The sequence below is a fragment of the Barbus barbus genome, assembly GCF_936440315.1.
Source record: "Barbus barbus genome assembly, chromosome: 22".
Classification (NCBI taxonomy): domain Eukaryota; kingdom Metazoa; phylum Chordata; class Actinopteri; order Cypriniformes; family Cyprinidae; genus Barbus; species Barbus barbus.
The window spans coordinates 16,946,633-16,969,477 of NC_136750.1; the positions used below are offsets into that span (position 1 = coordinate 16,946,633).

Genomic DNA, 22,845 nt, shown 5'->3' on the forward strand with positions numbered 1-22,845 from the left:
GAGTTTGAATTTCAGTTTGAGATTGCAGGTAAATAATGCACATAATTTGTTTGTAATGCAGGAAAACCAGATCAACTTTGAAATCTTTTTCAAACTGCAATTTCACAAACCGCGCAAGTGAATCAGCCGCTACAGTATATTCTCTCTCTCTCTCTCTCTCTCTCTCTCTCTGTGTGTAAAGAAAGCTTGTTCTCGCATATATCTGATCTTGAAGCACTTGTTACAGAAGGCTAAATATGTGTGTTATTTCAACACACTTATGGTGTTACATCACTTTAAGCCAGTTGCGCACTGGAATGCAACAAATCTCTCAATTAAACTCACAGTTAGAATCAAAGAAGCTGTCTTCATAATGTCATCTCTACACTGCCAGAATGCTGCTCATTCATAAACACTGCTCATCTGTCACATTGTTATCGGTTTTATCTTTTTATATATAATTATTTTTTTTTTTAATTCAAGTTTGGCAGCGCGCCAACATACAGCATCGTTGCACTGCGAATCCCGACTCAAGGTCCTATCGTAATAAAAGGTGAAAATGTCAAAAATAAATATTTAAAAAAAAAATCAGACTTTGAAGTCAAACTGTCTTGCGTTATTTTGTATGCCATTGTGCAACAAAATAAACCCGTAGCATTTAGTGTCCCAATTTGTAAACATTTAAGGATTTGTTAACATTATACATTGCAATATATGTTTTCACAATACTTAGTATACAGAAAAATGTTTAAAATCGCAACAATATCGCAATAATAATTACCTGTTGATTCCTGCCACGATTGCTTATATCCCTTAAATCTCTCTTACTCAGATCTAAGTGGCCTAAGTGTGATCCTGCAGCCATGAAAAACCGCGTTCTCCCTGGAGACAGAAGCTGGGAACCAAAGGGGTAAATGACATATGGTTATGAAGATCGAGGAGGAAACCGGGGATGGAAAAAGAGGGCAGCCCCCAGAATGGACTGACCTCCTGCATGACATTGATTAGAATCAGAATATGAAGTGTGCATGGTGGTTGAGCCAGGGGTCGACAAGTGAATGTGCCATGTGGAGGGGTTGGGAACCAGGGGTTGGGGGGTGGGGGGCAGCGCTTGTCTCCTGGAGGGAAAGGGATGGGGGATGTGATGCTTTGGAAAAAGGGGACTTTAAAGGGGGTAAAGACTGTAAATCCATGGCTCTGGTGATGCCTCAGAGGTGACTGGCTTTTGTTTGGTCGGTGTGGCCATTTGAAACACAAATGATTATTCATTCCTTTGCAGTATTGCCGTGACCTACATCTGGGACCTCCTTGAAATGACTTGTTGAATTTGGACGAAGAAGACTAGCACTTTTGGCAGTGGCTTCCAGCAGCTGTAGTCCCAGGAATAGCTGTTGGCTGACCATGATGCTTTTTTTTGGTTTGTCACAGGAAAAGTTGCATTAGTCTGGTGATCGTGTTGTACTGCCTCGGTTTTTGAAGACGAGGACATATCTGGGTCATTACTAGCGTTTTCTCCAATTCAACCCCCATGAGTGTCCATCGTCGTAGAGGGCTACTGTTTGCTAGTATGTTGTGATTGCTCGTGAGTGCTTGTTTTGTCGCACGGAAAACTAACAGATAATGATGGGGGCAGGGTTCGTTCTGTGAGGGTTGTGAAGCTGAATGTGTGTTTGTGAGACTGGGAGCTTTTATTGGCTCCATGTGGCCGACAGTGCTTATGGTTTTACTGCGCGACCGGGCATTTTTACCAGCCAAAACCCTTTTCTGCTGTGCCTGTACGTGCTGTTTTTAGATCTGTAGGATGGTAAATTGCTTGCTAGGGTATTTATGCACTTCATTAAACACTAAATATAATGATCTATTTTTGAGCGACTCCCTCTCTAAAATATAAAGGCAACTGTATATTTTCATGTATTAAGACCCATACTATAACTAGTATAATTAGGTCCTTGTGCAAAAGCCATTTTTTTTTTTTTATCTGTTTTGTTTTTGTTTTTATATATTTTTTGTCCGAGTATGAAAACCCCTTCTGTAGAGGAACATTTAGATTTAAGCAGTTTAGTTAGTTTCTTTAGTCACTGCTGGTAAAATGTTTCATTTTCTGTGGACAAAGGTTGTACTATGCTTTTGAAAGCTTTCATGCCCTAGGACATAGATGCATTCTTTAAACCAGTCTTTAACCAAACATGCTCACACAGCATAACCCTACATATTTGAAAATACCCCATGGCTCTATTTGACAGAGGGAATTAAAGGTGCCGTGTTATTCCCTGTCATTTTACTGATGGAAAACCACACACCTGAAAACCGTTTTAAATGATTTGTTAAAGTGACTTTTTGTGCCCATAGTCACTGTCATTTTCCACCTCACTTTTTTACATGCTCGAGCACAAATGACAGACTACTGTCTCCTGAACAGAAATAAAGTATTTAAATTATACAAATTCTACCTATCCATTTTCCTCAAATCTAGGGCACTGCCTCAACTAAAACATCCATCATTTTCAGCTGGAGGCTGTTTGAAAGGAAACGCTGTTTTTAATGACACTGCAATACCTGTTGCTTAATGAGTTTGTATTTTGGTTTGCCTTTCTGCATTAGTGAAAGTAGGTTTCTAGGCCTCCCCTCAAGAATATAGCTTGTCTTTTAATATCAGAAATAGCTTGCATGAAGCCTTAAGTTATATTTTATAGGAGCCACTGCATGAAGGAGAGTTGAGAGTGCCGCAGGATTGATTGGATGTACGGCTTTAGCTCAGACTGACTGCGCTCCCTCACCATGTGTTTGGCAGTCTTGAAGCACAGCTTTTTTGGCTTCGTGCATGCAGAGCTGTCCAGCAATATTATTGATTCCTTTTCACAGGACTTTGAACAGGTAGTGAGGTCACACTGTCGATATTACTTGTTCAGGGCAACATTTGTTTTGATCGCCCTCAGATGACTGCGAGAATTACGTAACTGACTCACCGAGTGTTACCGAGACGTGACCTTTGCGTTGCCTGAGAACACAAATTCAGAGCTGCAGTCGATCTGGCACGAATCAGTCAGAACTCATCAAAGTGCAGTTTTGCTGTTCATCTAGCTGAAAAGTTTTATAGCAATGAAGTGGTTGTACCTTACTTTTGACAGATAAAGAAAATACGGTAACACTTTAGAATAGGGAACACTTATTCACTATTAACTACAACTTTTCCCTCAATAAATTCCTAATTTGCTGCTTATTAATAGTTAGTTAGGTAGTTGTTAAGTTTAGGTGTTGGGTAGGATTAAGGATGTAGAATAAGGCATTAATATGTGCTTAATTACTACTAATGGCTAATATTCTAGTAATATGCATGCTAATAAGAAACTAGTTAAGAGACCTTAAAATAAAATGTTACCGGAAATACTTTTTTCCCCCGTTGTAATTAATAATACCACATAGATAAATAGACAATAGTTTCAGTAGGTGGTCTTTTTTTTTTGCATTACATTGTCCATTGCTTTTGCTGTTATTCTGCACATTATTGTGAAGCAAAAAGTTTGCACATACTGTTGGAAAAGGGAAAGGTTTCTTTGGCTCACTTGCTTATTCATGCCTCCAAAAAGCTCCCATAGGGATCACAAATATTACAAAACAAGAACATATGAACAACTGTCTCACATTAACTTAAGCACTTAATTATGTGCGTATATTATTGTAATACAATAATAAGCTTTTGGAGTCCATATTTATATTTACTGTGCCAACATTTTCACTGGCAAAAAATGCTACCTTTTATTTTTAGCTACGTGTTTTGCGACGTGTCAGAAATAATATAGCTCTGTTTTATCAGATACCCTTTACAGTGGGAAAAAAATATTATAGGGTTTGGTATTATTATTATATCAGATTCGAATTTCTATAGTGGAAAAAAATATTAAAAATTATTTAAATTTTTAAATAAACAGCTGGAAACTCTACTGTTATACAACACCATGAACACTATAAATTAATAATCACTTTTGCTGGAAAATGTCGGCTTATGATGAAAAATAATTGTATGTAATTTTCAAACCTATTCAAACTGATGCTTTCAGGACATTCTAACAATTTGTCAAAACCTCTTCTATCATTATCAGTTAGAAAATATTACCATGGAGATGATTTTTATTTGCTCACAAGGCATACAAATGCGTATACGAATGACAAATGTAGATGTTTTTACTACAAGAGGCCTGAAAGTACGTTTAGCCTCAGTGTGTTGTGCAATAGGATTCTTCCTACAAACCTAAATTAAACTCATATAATTAGCAAATGTGAATATCTTTTTTCTTTCAGAAATAGGCGAGTACAAAACATTCCATCATGAAACGGCTTTTGGTACAGCAATTGCCTTAATACAGTAATAACTTAATTCCTTTTGTGAGGACATGCTGCCTAACGTTTTACATACAAACTGAGCAGTGTTTTGGAGGGACATCTCTGGGAGGAGTTCCTTTGACTGGTTTATTGAATGAAAGATGTTTTTCCAAACAGCTTTGTTGAAGTAAGTGCCGCAAGCTGGAACTCTTCTCGATAAACAAAAGTCTGTTTTAGACATGAAAAGGAGTTCCTTGACTTTTTTTTTTTTTTTTTTTTGTATTATTATTTAATTCTGCTGTGTGATGAAAGTTAATTCTTGATGTCATTCTTTTTTCCTTTTTTATACAAGAGTATTTCTATTGTTTAAAATAGCCATTTAATAGATCTGAAGCATGAGGGTATAAACAAACATCTGCTCTCATAATTGCACTGTTTGTGTGTGTGTGGACAGTTATGTATTCATAAGTGTATATTTTAGAATTAAATTAGACTCAAGTTTGACACAAGTCTGTTTGTTTTCATCTTACAGTACATCAAGATTCCTGCTTCCTCAGATTCTCCTGATGCTTTCCGTGTCTTCTCCTTCTACCTGTCCAGTGACAGTAAAGACAAACCTCAGGCCAGCTTCGACTGTATTCACCAGTATGCTTATGGGTAAGACACAGAAAAAATAAATAAATCATATAATATTAAAAACTTGGAAAAAAAAAAAATAGAAATAATAATTATTATTATTATTACCAATAAAATTGTATAAAAAAATTGCATCCTGTTATTTTAGAGCTCATAGTGACAGACCGTTCGGACTTAACACAAGCTTCTGTCCAAAAAAAAATGCAAGCACCATAAATACAACTCTTTTTTTTTTTTTAGTTGTTTAATGAATGATTATTACAGAAATTGCTTAATAATAAATAGTATTATTATGTGTCTTGAATGTTAAATCTGTGTGTTGAGCGTAGGTTGTTGTTGTTAGTCTCAACATTTACTTTGACCTTTGAACCCAAGTTCCATTACAGTATTTGGCGTCACGGACGGTTGTGAAGTTGCTGTCTCTTGATCGGGGTGGCACTGATCTGTTCGCTTTCCAGCTCAAAGGAGACTTGTAGTCTCACAATACTCTGCTTGTCTTGCTGAAGAATAGCATTAGATAGGTTTGTGGGAAAGAGGATGCAAAGCAATTCCACAAAAACCGGTTAAGGCCATTAGTCATAAATTAGTCACTGACTTTCCGGGTGCTTTGTGGACAAAGGAGCAGCTGGAACACTTAGCAATGGGGAGTGAGGCGTTAAACATGTCAGTCTTTACATAGCAGGTTGATTTTCAGAGCTTTCAGGGAAATTTCTGTTGTGATACACTAATTTTGATGTAGCCTTTTATTCACAATGTGTTCTTTTAAACGTTTTCACACCAAATTCTTAAATGAGAATACACTTTTTCTATCTATCTATCTATCCATCTATCTTTTTTTTAAACCAGAAAACATTTTTAATTTGAATAATTTTCACAATTTTACTGTTTGAACTTTTACTTATTTAGATCAAATAAATTCTGCCTTGGCGAGCATGGCGAAAACTTACTTTTAAGAAGTATCAAAGTAAATAAATACAATACATGCATAAAAATCTTACTGACCCCAAACATATGAACAATTAGTGTGTTTAAAATATGGCGACTTATGTAATAATAATAATATTTTTTGAATGTGTATGTATTTTGTAAAATATATAATGTATAAAATAATGTTTATGTTTACATTTTAGTGCTGTCAAATGATTAATAGCATCAAAACAATATATATGTTTACAATATATGTATGTGTACTGTGTATATTTATTATGTATATATAAATACACACACATTCAGTATATATTTTGAAAATATTTAATATATTTTATAAGTATTTATCTATTTATATTCTTATATTTAATATTATATATATAAATATATATATATATAAACATAACATATTTTCTTAAATATATATATTCATGTGTTTGTATTGCTATATATATAATAAATATACACAATATACACACACATATATTATGTAAACAAAAACTTTTATCTTGGATGCTATTAATCGATTGACAGCATTAAAACCATTTGAATAGAAATAATTTTTTATTACATATGTATTACATGTTTTATATACATTTTTTTTTTTTTCTTTAAACAAGCTCTATAACCATGTCTCTATGCCAGATATAAATTCATAAACACCCTTAAAAATGGTGCCATATGGTGACATCACTTAATTGTTTTTAATTTCTAAACAATTCTAACTGATGCTTTCAAGACTGTAAATTCATTCCCTGGATTTCAACAAATCCACATGTGTATATTTTCCAGCGTGATAATTTAACTTACTGTGTATTTCCTGTTTTTGCTTAGAGATGGCAGGGAGCATCTGGAAAGTCAGGGTAGTATTCAGGACAAAATCACGGTGTGTGCCACCGACGATTCCTACCAGATGACCCGCGAGCGCATGTCTCAAGTGGAAAAGGACATATGGAGTCGCTCAGCCATCGAGATCAAACCTGGATCCACACGTCCAAGTAAGAATCCAGCTCATGCACACAAAGGACCAACTCCATATGCACAGACGCAATTAGCTCTCATTAAAACATGTCTTGTATCAAATAACATGTTCAAGTAATATGTTAGCCTGGTGGTATCATATCCTGTTAATAATGGTGTATAAACCAGGATGTTTTTGATCAAGTGATGGTTGTGTATCAGACGAGCCGTGTAAAGATGCATTTCCCTCCCCCAATCCCTTTTTCTCAAGCATTTATCTGCAGATGACACGGGCACGAAGCCACAGACCTGTTCCATTAATCTGATTGAGACTGCCAGAAGTATGCGCTAACAAGTCTCATGCTGGGTGGATGAAGTTTAGCCCAGGATTTTAATTACCATGGCTGGGGATCAATTAGGTTTTCATCTGCAGAAATACTGAATTATACATGGGGTCTCTCTCTGAAGCAAAGTCTGCAATTCCCTAAGCGACGACTAGAGAGAAGGACATGCGTCGCGCTGGCCTCTCGTGTCTAAGAAAGCTGAAAGATATCACTTGAGTGGTTAGAGAAAATAAGGTCTGTTTCATTCGGTGCAATTAAAATCTCTGAATGGCTTTCACTGAGGAAAGCGAATAGTTCCCTTCCAGACAAAAGCTCTGCAGTATCCTCTTTTTTTTGTCAGTATGTGTCTCAGTTTGCCTTGTAATGTAAACACATTTGGGTTGCAGTGCTTGCTAAGGGGTATAATTTAGAGATGGACATTATAGGAGGACCAAAGCGGGATGATTTGATGTTGCACCATTCAGATTTCATATAATAGGTGTGTTTGGGTGAGTTTCTAGTATTTGCTTTGGCTTTTTATTCCATCACGGACCAAAAAAAAAATAATGCTGTCTCCATGCGTATTTTTAACCATATGGCGGTAGAAACGGAGCCATGTCCTTGCACAATTTAGTGCCTGGCAGATACATTTGCTTGCCTGAAACGAAAATAAAACAGCCTCCAACTTTTTTCCCATCTCTGTAGTCGAGCGGAGAAACCTCTTACGACGGCACACTGTATTTCTGTGGTGAAGTAATGGTACACTTGTCATGTAGACGCTTCTAAATACTGCTTTGCCCTCATAGCTCTCATAGTTGGCAGAGGCTTTGAAATGTATGGCAGGTATTTCAGTGGATGTTTAATTATAAAGAGCAGAGGTATTTTAAGGTCGCTCTAACTTTGCACACTTGTAAGGGGCAGGCAGAAAGCATCATAAAAATGTTTACTATGTACTTACTGTTTGATGATTTTGGTTCTCATTCATTTAGTGATCAAGATAAGTACAGTCGTCATTAGTGGTCGACTGATATGGATTTGTTGATGGTTGATGCTGATATCTTAGTGAGCAGAGTGGCCACTTGCTGATATAAAACCGATGTGTAGACTTATGTCATACTATTTAACCTAAAGATAGTAAAGAACATACGCATAACAATTTTTTGTGATTTAAATTTATATTTATTTTGCAGCAGTAATTGTATTCATTTATTATATTTGTTATATTTAAATAAATTATTTGGAAATGAATCAATGAAAAAAAAAAAAAATCACTGTAAAAAAATTAAAGTTGAGAGAACTTTTTGTAGGAGATTTTTGAGTTTTCTCAACTTTTTGTTGTATAAACTGAAAACAACCAGTTAAGAAAACTGCTGAAGCTGGTTGCCTTAAATTTTTAAGTTTTCTCAACTTAAGTTGATTTAAAAAAAAATAAAAATCTGTCAAATAAACTTTAGGCTAATTGGGACATTCCCCCATTTATATGCTCCATTTACCAGCATTTACTATGTGAATTTCTTGGTTATGTGATTCAATTAAAATATTTTTTCACAAATAAAAAGGTTAAAAAACTCAAATAACAAGGAAGTAAAAGTTTGACTGTAAACTAATAAGATTAAGAATGGGAGCTTGCTGGGTTCTAGGCAGTCAAAATAAAAGTCCCTACCTATCGGCCAAATAGAAAAACTTATCTGCCAATGACAAAAAATAATAATAAAATAAACGATTTAAAATAAAATGAATTAACAGCAATATTTCAGTCAACCACTCATTGTGTTTATGAATATACAAATATATTTATAAACTATACAGTGTAGCATTTACTTCAAGCACAGTCATGTAAGTTGTACAGTTTTTGAGCATGCAGACATGCTTAAACAAGTGATTACTGAGCTTTGTGGGGTAAAACAATTTGATTTTGGAATTTGATTTGATGAGATTGCGTATAAGGCTAGATTTGATTAAATGTTTGATGTTGGAGGCTAATGACATCTGTCTACAGTTCATACAGTATTATTGCCCCAAAATACAGTAAAGTGTCTCGAATGCTTTTGGAGAAATTCAGTACTGTTGTGTTTTCTTCACTCTTGATTGTCAGCGTGTTGGACTGTGTAATAGTCAAACATTCCTCATAAATGGGATCATTGTTCTCGCAGTTCTGCGGTTATTGCAATATATCATGTAGTTAATGCAACTGTTGAAATATGAAGACAGCTCTTTTAAGTATAATAAGGTGTACGATTGCAACAGAGACATTTTTGAGAAAGGAAAACTGACCCCTGTTGTTGAGGCAAACTATATGTGTCATTTAGTGACAGTTATGTCATTCTAAATGACATAAGTCAAAGTTTCTGAGGAACTTCTGAATAATGTTCGGGTCACTTGTTTTTTTCCATACAGTTAGAATAAATGGGATCTGAAAAATGGCATAAATTAAGTGCTTATATGACTCGTTTGCTATACTTAGAGTCTTATATGATAGCTTTGTATGAGAAAATTGACTTGTTTAATTAATGAACGCTTCTTGAATGAATCATTCTTTTGAGTCAGATCCCGTCAGGGAATTAATTGATCTGTTTCACAAAACCAGCCTGCATGATTTTTCCTCAAATCAATCCACTGATTCCAAAAGCATCAGTAATTTTTGAGTTAAGTGCTGACTGGAGGAAGGTTTTCAGTGAACAGCGACTTAAAATTTTTGTCTGTTTCTCACACAAAGCTTTCAATGCTTCAGAAGACTATATATAGTGCACAAGCCATATGTGGATTGCTTGATAGACAGATATGATACTTTTGAGGCCTTCTCTTAAAAAAAAATACAAATTACATAATGTGTATTTTCATAAATATTTTTCCCCCATACATTATGTACCCCTGCCAGGTCAAAACTGACCCGAATACAGAGGGAAGATTAACCATGAAGGTTTAAAGAGATATTCACCCAAAACTGAAAATGTTGTCATCATTTTCTCACTCTCATGTTGTTCTTGTGACTTTCTCTTCTGACAAAAGAAGATATTTTGAGAAATGTCAACGGTCATATCATTTTTTGTGTTCTACGGAAAAAAAGTAACTCGTACAGGTTTGGAACAACGTGAGGGCGGTACATTTTATTTGTGTGTGTGTGTGTGTGTGTTCCACAGAAGACAAAATGATAACAAACAGTTCATTTTTGGGTGAACTTTCCTTTTGACTTAATGGGAAGATTTCTTAAAATGACTGAGTAATTTGATTTAGCCCAATCCATTTGAATTTAACTCACAAGACAACAGCGTAGTGTGTTTCTGCAGCAATAACATAGCCCTAAAGCGGTCTAAATGGAAGCATGAATGTTATGTAAAACTGAATGAGCACAGGAGCGTAGCACTCGCTGTATGAACAGCTTATGCTTCACTTTGTCCTATTGCAACCTTCAAAGTACAGCTTAAACTTCTAATGAGATTAGGCATGGTTGATATCTATTAGCACTCCTGTGTCCTGCTGGCTCCAGGTGAATTAGCACACTGGTGGGAAGATGGAAAACAGAAACAAACGGCTCTATTTGAGGTGCTTTGGTTTCCACGGCTTAGATATTTGCACTGGAGAGAGCAACATTTACCGTCAGCTCTCTTTCACACTCTCCGTCCCACTCAGTGCATGCCAAATTCAGAGTGCACATCCGGAGAACGGGTCATACGAGTGCTATGGGGGCCGTCATGTTTACTCAAAACTGTATTTCTTAAAGTGGTCCAGCGCTTGCTGTTTACACTACTGTATGTGTGACAGTCATTTGTCACGGCCCCAGTGCTCACCCCTTCTCTGTTATGTGTGTGTCTAATTTCACCTCAGGGCGGCTCAGTTTTGTTTTGCGTAACGAGAGCTTGGGGATTTGAGTGGCCCCAGAAGTTCTGTGCTATTTGCAGAGCTCTTTGTTTATTTTCAGTGCTGAAGAGGCAGTCGGGTTAGACAATAATCTTTCAGTCCGTTTTATGTCACTTGTTTTGAAGACATTAAAATATGTTAAGGAATAATGGAATGTGAATGTTTTTGTTTTACAGTGAAGATTAAGAAGAAACAGGGCCTGCCGACCAGCTTTGACAACACTAATAGACATTCACCCAGCAGCAAGAGGAACGGTACACCTAGCTTGGTGGCCCACAGACCCTTGAAAGAACGTGTCACTCACGTTCTGGCCTTAAAGCCCTACAGCAAGCCAGAACTACTGCTTTGGCTGGAGAAGGAGAAAGCCAGCCCCAAGGACAAGGCCGACTTGAACGCTGTGCTGGATGAGGTAAAACACAAGTGCACGGCATGCTACAGCACAAATGCACAACAAACTAAATATTTATAATCTACATAAATGCAAAAAATGTTTCCAAACCTCAGTTGGAATCTTATGAGAGTTTTTTTTATATCAGAGTGCTATTTAGTGTAAATTATTACAGTTTTAAAATAGTTTCAATTTGATGCTCTCACACTAGTGAAATATTGAATATAGCAGCCATTACTCCAATCTTCAGTGTCACATGATCCTTCAGAAACCATTCTAATATGCTAATTTAGTGCTCAGGAAACATGTCTTATAATTATCAATGTTGAAAACAGTTGTGCTGTTTATCTATTTTCATGGAAACCATAATGGATTTTTTTCAGGATTTTTGTGGAATAGAAAGTTCAAAAGAAACACATTTATTTGAAATAGTAAATGCTTGTACATGGTAACAAACAAACAAATAAATCGTTTGATCAATTTAATGCATCCTTGCTAAATAAAAGTATTATTAATAAAAAAAAACTTAGTGACATCAAACTTTTAAAAAGTATTATATTATATTATATTACTTAGTCACAAGCAAGGTAAAGATTGTTTGAGTTGTTTTGACTGACTCAATAAAAAGAAGTGGTTCATAAGAGTCATTTGTATGTGAATCAGCATCATGACTCGCTGTTGTTATTGCATGCAGCATACACTTGCGGGCAGTCTGAAGATATAAGGCCCTCCAAGATGATAAATGACTAATATTATTGTATTAATGCACACAAAGCTTTTCCGACTGTTGCTCATGGAGGCTAGAGTTTAAATTGTTGCACATTTTTTGTCACTTTTGTGACCATTCTAGTCATAGTCTGGAGCCCTGTATAATATGTTGTTGATTAAAACTCTGTCAGCGTTTCATTCTGCACCAGTGCCAAGTTTTTTCTTTTCTTTTTTAATCTCTTCCATCAGCCCTACTTCAGAAAACACAGTTCAGTACTCAGCCTGTCAGATAATAGTTTGTCCAGAGCTGCTTCTCTATTGCATTTGGGCAGACAAGATGGTTATGGCTGATTTTGTCAGTAGGTTTAGGTCAGTAGGTTCCTGCACAGTCAACAAGGGGGGGTTGCAGTGCTAGCGCTAGCAATTAGCTTTCTGCTGTAATGATATTTGGAGAATGGATCGTGATTTGACAGAGGGAGGGTTGTGCTGGGTTCATATCACATTTGTAAAGTGCTCTACAGAACGCCCTGTGCTGCAATACATTTATGCTTTCTGTTTTACATTTACGAGGTCTGAATTGAATTATTGTCCTCTGGATGTATTTAAGAATGTCCTTAAAAGGCCTATCGTACATTATTTCTCTCTCTCGTAAAAAAATCTAAAGAGTCATATTTCTTCAAAAAGATGCTGACTCCAGTAATGCTTGATGGTTCAAGTCACTCTTGAAATATTGTTGACTTGAGTGCATTTGTGAATGGAGGGCAGTTTCTCATTAGGAGAATAATGCTATTGTTCTGTATGTTTCCTTTCAGGTGGCTAAACTCAATCCCAAAGACCACAGCTTTACTCTAAAGGATGATTTCTACAGACATGTGCGGAGGGATTGGCCTGGCTATGTCGAGGAAGAGCGGCAACTCATTCAAAGGGTGTTGGCAAGGTACATTACATTACTACTTTGCTCTGCTTTATTCCAACCTTTTTTTGTCTTGCATAGATCCATTAGTAAGGTTCAAGTACCCCTTCATCAAGACAAAACCAAAAATATGTTCCTTTTTATTTTTTTAAAAATATTGTATTGGATATTATTTAAAAATATAATTTAAATAATTTAAATCTTTATTACAGTGATTCAATTTGAATCAGTAAAACAGTGTTATTTTAATATATATATATATATATATATATATTTAAATCTAATTCAAACATTAATAAAAGTTTATTCATATTTTCATGTAGCTTTTTTTATCAATAAAAATAATAAATTGTATTTATTATCAAGTCATTTTAATTATCAATAAATTTGTCATCTTTAGTAGTTTTTTTAATATTGCTATTGATATTTTATTTGATGAAAATTGCTAGTTTAATATTGCTACTATGATTTATATAATGTATTTTTATTACAGTATATGTTTAGTTCAGTTTCGTTTTCTTTTTTTGCCCAGGTCAGTTTAGTGCTTCAACTCAACTTTCAGTTAAATGCCTATGCAAATTTCAAATTTTCATTGTTAAATTTTTTATTAACTAGTATTTATATTTAATGTTATTGAGATTTATTTCAGTTAACAAAAATGTTTTTGTTTTTTTAACAGTTTTTAATAGTTGTAGTTTTACTTCACAGTAATAACCCTACTTAGAGACATGCTAAACTTTCATAAGCGTATTCTCTTCCAACTTCCTTGGACTAAGAAGGGCTGGTGACGTTTGGTACAGTATTGTCATCTAGGCCTTGCCCCACAGTCTGCTGAGATGATGTGTTTTGGAGGCCTTATTAAGTACGCGTTTTAGCACAGACGATGTGGTTAATAGGCCTGTCTGAGCAGGAAGCCGTGCGATTCACTGTGCTGTTGAGTGGAATTATGCTGAAAGCTTCTGTGCAGCCGCATTCAGTCCCGGAACAATAGGGGAATAAACGGCAGCCATCCTGCCAAATACGATCTTGGCAGCCTGTTTTCGGGAGGTTTTCCACATTCTGCCTAACTGACTGCATGCTTGAGTTTCTGCCTCTCAATTTTAATGTGCACTGCAGTTTAAAGTATCTTAATGGGACCAGATCAAGATGATCTTGCAATAAAGCCCCAGAACGGACTTGCACAACACGGCATGTTTGCAGAATGATCCATGAACTGCTACCATTCAAACTTTTGGGGCAAGAAAGATATTATAATCTTTTTTCTCAAGTATCTCATGCTCACCAAGGCTGCTTTTATTTGATTAAAAATACAGTAAAAAATGTATATTGTGAAATGTAAAATAGCTGCTATTTTATGTGATGGCAAAGCTGAATTTTCAGTATTCAGTGTCACATGATCCATCAGAAATGATTCTAATATGCTGATTTGATGCTCAAGAAACATTTCTTTTTATAATCAATGTTGAAAACTGTTCTGTCTAATATTTTTGTTGAAATCGTGATGCATTTTAAGGACTCTTTGAATAGAAAGTTTTAAAGAACAGTATTTCTTTGAAATAGAAATATTTTGTAACAATGAAAATGGAACTTCTGATCAATTTAATGGATACTTGCTGAATAAAAAGTATCTTGCTCAAATAAAAAGTGTTACTGACTTAAAACTTTTGAATGGTAGTGCATGTCACTCAGTGAGTTTACTGTAGTAAAAAAAAAAAAAATTAATTATTATTTTATTATTACTTGTTAGTTATATAATAATTAGAAATACTATACATATTTATAAATATTTAGTAATTGAATGTACTATTTGTTTATAAATAAAATATATTTTATGTATATGTTATTCTGCATTTTATATAAAATTTTACTTAACGTTTTACTATATAGTTCAGAGTAGTTTAGTACATCCGCTTTGTCAGGACATAGAAGCAAGGCGCTTATGAAGAACGATCCTCCGTGTGATGAAAAAGCAGTTCTATGAGAGGAAGGAGCTGTAGGAAGCAGATTGCCAGAGGAAAGTTCCAGCAGAGTAGGAATGTCTCTGGCACCATTGTTCTCGTCACTGGACATTAGCAAGGCTTTTGCCAGTCCCACTGCAGATGTTATCAGCTACCCGGAAATGCTAAACTAGACTATCATCCCCGGCGCTCTGTCTGAACGAATGCTGTGCAAGAGTATAATATTTTTACACTCCAGCCAAACCTGATTAACACTCGTGCAAATCCTAGACCTTGATCCTGAGCTTTAAATTTCTTCCTGTTTAGTTCCTCCATTTCCTGTAACACAACTACACCCTTTTATAGCTTTCTGGAACTGGGAAGTTGATCTCAACTTGGGACAGTTTGCAGATTTGCTTAAGATTTTAATTAGCAAAGGTTTCCTGATGGCAAGCATGAATGGAATGAAGTTTTGACGGCGTCTCACTCTCTGATATTCCAGAAAACTCCAGCCTCTCAGCAGCAGCAGCGGTAGCCAGTTAAAAAGCCTGCAGTCCAGCCATTCATTCCACAAAACCTCAGGGGATTCTCCTTCCCAACTCAGCCCTGTCAAGAATCTCTCCATGGTAAATATGCACCTATAAAAAGAAGTGCTACTTTTCCTCCGTCTCATTTTAAAGCTGTAGTATCTGTACAGTGGACTACCAGCTTCTTGTGTGCACTGAAACAGGTTTGTGATTGAATGTATGATTGATATACCTGAGATGAGAAAAAGAAGAGCCTCTTTTTTTTTTTTTCTTGCGAAGATCATGTTTGGCGCCGTCTGCTCTTTATTTATGGAGATGCTGGAGGCGCTTCAGTCACTGCTGTTTGCAGGAGCCAATTAAGCTGCCGGCCCACACTATTGCTGTTTTGCATTTGCAAAGTTTGTAAAATCTCCTACTTTCTTTTCTCCCAGAAACGCCCAGTGCCTTCCGACCATCCAGAAAGTCAGACGCCGAAAAAGCAACGTTTATTAGACCAAAACATGCCCTTGCAATCTCCTTCCAATGGACATCTCAGCTCCTACATGAGCCGTAGCTCTTCCGCTCATGGAAACACAAGTTTGCAAAGGGGTAGCAGTACGGCACAGCAGAGCCCTGATGGTCATTACCAGCGACACAAGCTCGGCGAGTCCAACAGCGTGCCCAAACCAGAACAGCCAGAACCAGAACAGCAGCCATCGTCCAGCCCCAAACACCCAAGAACTGAACCAGAAATCTGCACTGACCAGCAGCAATCAAACGGCCAGCACAAAAAGAAGTCCAAGAAGCATAAAGAAAAGGAGAGGGAGCGATTAAAACCTGAGTGGGTCGAGACCAGCCCGGACCTCAAACAGAACCAGGAAAATATTAATGGTGGGTTAAAAGGTTTAAAGGTGAAATTTTGATGTAGAGGTGCAATATGCGACCCTGGACCACAAAACCAGTCATAAGTCGCACGGGTATATTTGTAGCAATAATCAACAATACATTGTATGGACCGTCAAAATTATCTATTTTTCCTTTATGCCAAAAATCTTTTGAACAGTAGTGTATATAACTGGGTATGTTAAATGATTATCAATACTAATTGTATAATTACAGCATAATACATTTTAATTGATAATTTGTTACAATATATTTGCTTGTGACAATTACACTTTTTTTTCTATTTGTTGTCCTGTTTACATTTACAATAATATTAATAAAAAATAATAATAATTAAAAAATAATCATATTATATATATAAAATATATCATAATATATCTTAATATATTTTTAAGCTGTACTGTCATTGCCAATGAGATTTAGAATCCACAGTAAAATATTGTATAGCAACATGATGTTATGATTGTTTTATATTATGATGTCAGGCAGTTGATAATGGTAGGAATTGTGCTGATCATAATCAATATTTATTAGCACTGCCAAAAGGGCAACTGAGTCATTGTTTATCAGAGGGAATTTCACTAGATGTTTTTGATGCTGAATAACTGCTGTTCTGTAAAAGTAAAAAAAACAAAAAAAAACATCCCGTTTCAGCTCTACCACTGAAGTTAATCTCAGAAGTGACTCACACTGTGAGACACTTTCATTTCAAGTGAAATGATGGCAGAACAGGTTTGGACTTGCCAAGCAATTCAGAAAATATTCCTGTATGTTTGTGTGCGAGTACACAGAAGTGTGCGTGCGAGGTGACTGCTCGTCTGCGCCCTTCCCTAGCGCCAGGGTGGATGATTAACTTAACTAACAGCTGGGTGACCCACTGTAAAACGTGTTGAGCCCACTTTGACCGTCGCCTCAAGCTTGATGTCTTGTCAGGCAGCCTTTGTCAGCGACGACCGCCCTCCACGTCCCTTATCGCAAGATTTGATAAATGACTCCATCAACCTGGGCAGCATGGTACTTTGATATGTTTGCGTAGTGAGATTACATAAAGCAGTTTATCATTCTTGTCTTTGTTTGTGTAGACCATGAACGACCCAACACACCTGTCACCCGTGCCTCGCCTGATGAGCTGCCTGATTATTTATTGTAAGTAAGACCAGATATCCGTTTATTTTACTGCTATGTGCTTCTGTAATTACAAAGTGGAGATTGTCTGCTGATAATTAAGGAATAGAAAATTAACTCTATCAAAGCAATAGTGTGTAATTTTACAGAACACAGTGCAAGAATTCAAGTTAAAATATAGAAAACACTTAAGTCTTTGTTTTTGATTTTAAATGTTCTGTATTTGAGCTTTTTAAGGAACTGGTAGTTTCAGACAAACAACCCAAGAATGAGAATACACATTTATTTGAATATGTAGTGCCACCTACTGGTTTCTCTTGCGATTCTGCCTAGCGATTTGAATTATTGTTACTGTTAAAATAGTTTAGTTAACTCAAGGAACTTTTCTTTCCAGAAAATACAACACTATTGCAGACTCTGAGCAGCGGCAGAGATACAAAGAGGATTTCTGTGCGGAATATGACGAGTACAGAGACCTTCATGAACGTATAGGGAAAGTCACGGAGATGTTTGTTCAGCTGGGATCCAAGATAAAGACACTGTCTCCCGGGACACACAAGTATAAGGTATGGAAAAAGACGTCATATACACTACTGTTCAAATGTTTGGAGTGAGTAAGATTGTTAATTTTCTTTTTAAGAAAGAAAAAGAGACTTAAAATCCATAAAAAAAAAAAGCTGTTCCTTTTGAACTTTTATTCATCAAATAGTCCTGAAAAAATTCACTGTTTACAGATAGATAGATAGATAGATAGATCAGACCCTAGGGTGATGACACCCAGTTATTAGACTAGAAACCAACCATCCACTGGGTGTCTGACTCTGGGTGTCATCACCCTAGGGTCTGACGTCGACGGTTCCAGACTCGAGGTCGATGATGCTGTGGGAGATCACATAAGTAGCTTCAGCATCCTGTTTTTATTTCTGGAAAATATTTTAAATATTTTGGCACTAATGCGAATAACGTTACGTGAAAATAACTTACAACTCTCCAGCTGATCTGCCACATCCCGTAGCAAACTGGACAACGAATTACTACTTGCCGCTATTTTCTTTGAAAACTCTCATCTCTATCGCTTAGCTGGCCTGACGATGTGATGCGTGAGCTCTCAACCAATGATGCACTGAAGCTACACAAGGACCACCTTCCTCATTTACATGTTACACATGGAAAAGTAAAAATAAATAAATAAATTTAAAAATAAATACATGTGGGAATAAATCATTCTAAAAAAATGAATGCATAAATATATAAATAAATGCATAAATAATAAAAATACATTGAAAAAGAATTAGTGAAAAAATAAAAGTAAAAACATTTTTTTAAAAATTTATAAAAGCAGAAAATAAATTAAGGGGGGGGGATTAATTTTATTACAAATTAATCATATTTATTTGCTCAAGTCGTTTATTCATTTATTTATTTTCCTATTATCACATTTATTTATCTATTTATTCATTAATATATTAATTTATTTATATTTAATTTATGCAGGTTTGGTCCTCCATATAGCACACCTTATATAACAGTTACATAATACATGATGTCAGAGGTTATTTTAGATTAATATGTTTGATATTTTTGTAATCATTATTTTGATTATTCTAGGTAATGGAAGATCAAATAATGGAGAAGTATAGGAAGTATAAGAAGGTAAGAGAACTGTAGTATGTGTTGATTAATTGTACTATGTTGATAGTGTTTGAACTCGATGAACTGAGGCACTGTCTAAAGTAGGGCTGGGTAAAAATACACATTTTTTGCATAACTATGAACCTTATTTAAATAATTTGATATAATCTGATATATATATATATATATATATATATATATATATATATATATATATATATATATATATATATATATATATATATATATATATTATTATTATTATTATTATTATTATTATTATTATTATTATTATTATTATTATTATTATTATTAATAATAATAATAATAATAATAATAATATAATAGTAATTATTATTATTTATTTTTTTATGTTTTTTTAATATTTCTATTAGTAATTAGGTTTTAGTAATTTTAGTTCTTGTTTTGTTTCAGTTAGAGCCTGAGGCAACATTTATAATTTTCATTAGGTTTTTTTAAGTTTAAGTTTTTCATTTAATATTTATATATTTTCTTAAAGGGGTCATATGACGTTGCTAAAAATACATTATTGTGAGTATTTGGTGTAATGCAGTGCAATGTTTTTATGCGGTTTAAGGTTAAAAAACACATTATTTTCCTCATTGTACATTATTGTTGCTCCTCTATGTCCCGCATTTCTGAAACGTGTAAATGTTTACAAAGCTCATCGTTCCGAAAAGCGAGGTATGCTCTGATTGGCCAGCTATCCAGTGTGTTGTGATTGGCCGAATACCTCAAGTGTGTGACTGAAATGTTACGCCCCTTACCATAATGTGATGCCGTGTCCTGGCACGACGAGACAAAAACAATAAAACCCATTACAAACGAAGCATTTGTTGCATCCAGTGGGGACATAATTAATTAGTCTTATTACGCGTTGCGTTGCATATCGCGCCGCGTAAACATAACACCATGTTTGCATTTGTGATCGGAGAAACAACAAGTACTACTCTACACGTTTGAATAGTAAGTAGCAAATTCTTTAAATAAGAAAACGTACTTACAGTCAGAAGCTGCAGACTGTCCTTGCAAAGTTGGAATTGCCCCACTTTATAGAAATAGCCTTTGTGCACAGCCAGTGTTGTAGGCTACTCTCCCTGGTTCAGGAAACAGTCCTCCGTAAAATGTGCTGCACACAATGTTTTGGGTTGAACAGTGTTGTAAATACAACTTAACCACTGATTTCTAGTTGTGTCCTCTTTTGGAAGCCCAAACAAAGTAGTTTCGCTTTCACAACGAGAAACACAACGTCTCCATTGCAGCAGCAACAGTACTACAGCAAGAATAAAAGATGCGCCTTCTTTCTTTGCGTATACATTTGGGCGGTGTTATGCAAATCTTCCCACACAGTGACGTAGACGTAGGGGCGTGTTTAAAATAGGCGTTTTCAGAAGGCATGGTTGAGTCTTAACTTTTATAAAGATCATTTCTTTGGGTTTGAGACTTTAGTCTTTGCAACTTTAGGGATCTTATCTATGCATGAACAGCTTTTAACACTCCAAAGAGAAAGGAAAACTTGAAATCGCATCATATGACCCCTTTAATCTTTATTTCAACTCATAAAAACTATTTTATTAATTCTTAATCATTTTAACAATAACTGAACCTTTCATGCCTCATATTCTCTGACCACGTGAATACTAAACAATATTTTTATTGAACCTTCCGTCCAGCAGATGTCGCCATTTTTGACAGTTAATAATATTTCAGTTACAGATAAAAAACAAACTGCATCTAAAGCAAGAAATCGGTACTGATACCCACCTCTAATGTGCACATTTTGAAGATCTTGTTTTTGTCGCTGCAGAAGTTTCCAGGCTACCGGGAAGAAAAGAAGCGCTGCGAGTATCTCCATCAGAAACTATCACACATCAAAGGCCTGATTCTGGTCTATGACCGCACACAAGCGCCCTCCTAGTGCCGGCCGTTCCACTCTCCTCCTCCTTCCCAGTCTGCTCGCACAGACCAAATGACTCCTCAGTGGAAATAAACCAGGACCAAATGTCTCTCTTGAGCACGACAAGGCATTTCCACATCTTTCCTCCGCACAAACTGTGGGTAACAATGTGGAGGCTGAAGATCTAAGCCCAAACTATCAAACAAAGGCCAAGACCTCCAACTAGTGACTTAAACCCTTTAAAGGTTTTTTTTTTTTTTTTTCTCCCAGTTTGTTCATGTAAAAAGTGTTGCATTTAGGAATTGGTTAGACGTGATACACAACCTAAGCCAAAATGTTTGTTTGTTTTTTCCTACCCAAATGCAGCATATGTATAACCGTTGCCCTTGATCTTCTAACTTCGGCTCTGAGCTCTGACCTTCAGGGCTGTGGGCTGCTTTTATGGTACAATCATAAAGCCTGGACGATGAGAGATGATTATCTGTACTGTGTTTGGTCTGTCAGTGATTTATCAGAGAACTTAAGCACAGTTTCTATTTTGATATTTTACTGAATGTATATTTGTACACTTGTAAGATCTCGACATCTATAATAGAGCATTTAATCACTGGATAGAATAAGGGAAACCTGGAATTTTCTCAACTCTGTGATGATCCTACCAAACTCTGTAGAGTACGAGGGTGCAATCTGTCATATGAAAGCACCTACGTCAGACTCTTAATTAGACGAGACCTTCCTCTTTTGTGTGTAGCTGCATGATGAGCTCTGGGATGCAAATATAATCTTGATTTCCTGTAGCCAATCGTGTAATGAGAGGAAAGGTGCTGAACCTTGACAGTTCAAAATCGATAAAGTGATAATTTTCTCATGATTTTTGTGTCCATGGTCCAGTGCTCAAACCACTACAGCACACTGTGTCCTTAAATAATGATGTTTATAACATTATTATTATTATTATTATTTGGACACTAAACAGCAGAAACAATCATGTTTTAAAGCACATTTAATTTATTTTATCCTTTTTAAAAAAATAAAAAAATATTTGTATTGATTAATTAATGATTAATTGAGAAAAAAGCAATTCTTTACCTGATCTATTGAATATGTTACAGGAAATTTGACGGATGTTTTATTGAGGTTTAATTTCTTGAAGTTTGAATGAACTGCGTTCTTTCCCTTTAAATCATGAAGGAGACCTTCATAGACTGTGTCAGGCTTTCTCTGAATCCTAATTATCGTTTGGGTCATGTTTTATGTGAATGAAAGTATACAGTATGTCTGTTTTCCCAGAATGTAGTACTTGATGGAGGATCTCATTGGTCTTCTGGTTTACGTAACAACCTGACGCAAACACCAAACGTAATAGAAGCAGAGTCTTTCCAAAGTCCCTCTATGTCAATGTCATTCCTGTTCATGCCCATACCCTCATGTACATTATGGAAGTATTTTTGTGTCACTTTTGCGCTTTGACATTTCTCTTGTGGAGACTGCTGATCTGTTATTTATGTCACTACAGTGTTAGTTCCTCTAATCGTTGATCCTGATTTGTTATCTGGCTGGAAAACTGATAGATTTGCCAAAATAGCATTTCTCTTTATATTGTTAACAGTTTGTTTCATCCTTTCATGGGGCAACTTCATGTACTGATGTAGATGCCTTAAATAAACTGGACATTAACTTAATACTATGGAAATGTCTTCTGATATGACTTTAATTTTACAGTTTGTTTAGCAAATTATGAACTAAAACTATACAAAAAAAATGTCTATAAAAAAACTTCATATATTTCACAACACTTCAGCTTGTGATTCT

The 22,845-nt window shown here is 35.6% G+C and overlaps 1 pseudogene across 1 annotated transcript in view; it reads left to right on the top strand.

Moving 5' to 3' along the window:
- Window positions 1–22,824, top strand: part of LOC306888604 (RNA polymerase II elongation factor ELL-like) — a 39,774-nt pseudogene extending 16,950 nt beyond the window's left edge. Inside the window, exons 3-12 of the transcript XR_013785966.1 lie at window positions 4,832–4,956; window positions 6,697–6,860; window positions 11,180–11,412; window positions 12,912–13,036; window positions 15,452–15,575; window positions 15,908–16,346; window positions 17,441–17,504; window positions 17,878–18,049; window positions 19,092–19,136; window positions 20,944–22,824. The product of XR_013785966.1 is annotated as an RNA polymerase II elongation factor ELL-like (transcript). The remainder of the gene's footprint in view (window positions 1–4,831; window positions 4,957–6,696; window positions 6,861–11,179; window positions 11,413–12,911; window positions 13,037–15,451; window positions 15,576–15,907; window positions 16,347–17,440; window positions 17,505–17,877; window positions 18,050–19,091; window positions 19,137–20,943) is intronic.
- The last annotated feature ends 21 nt before the right edge of the window (window positions 22,825–22,845 follow it).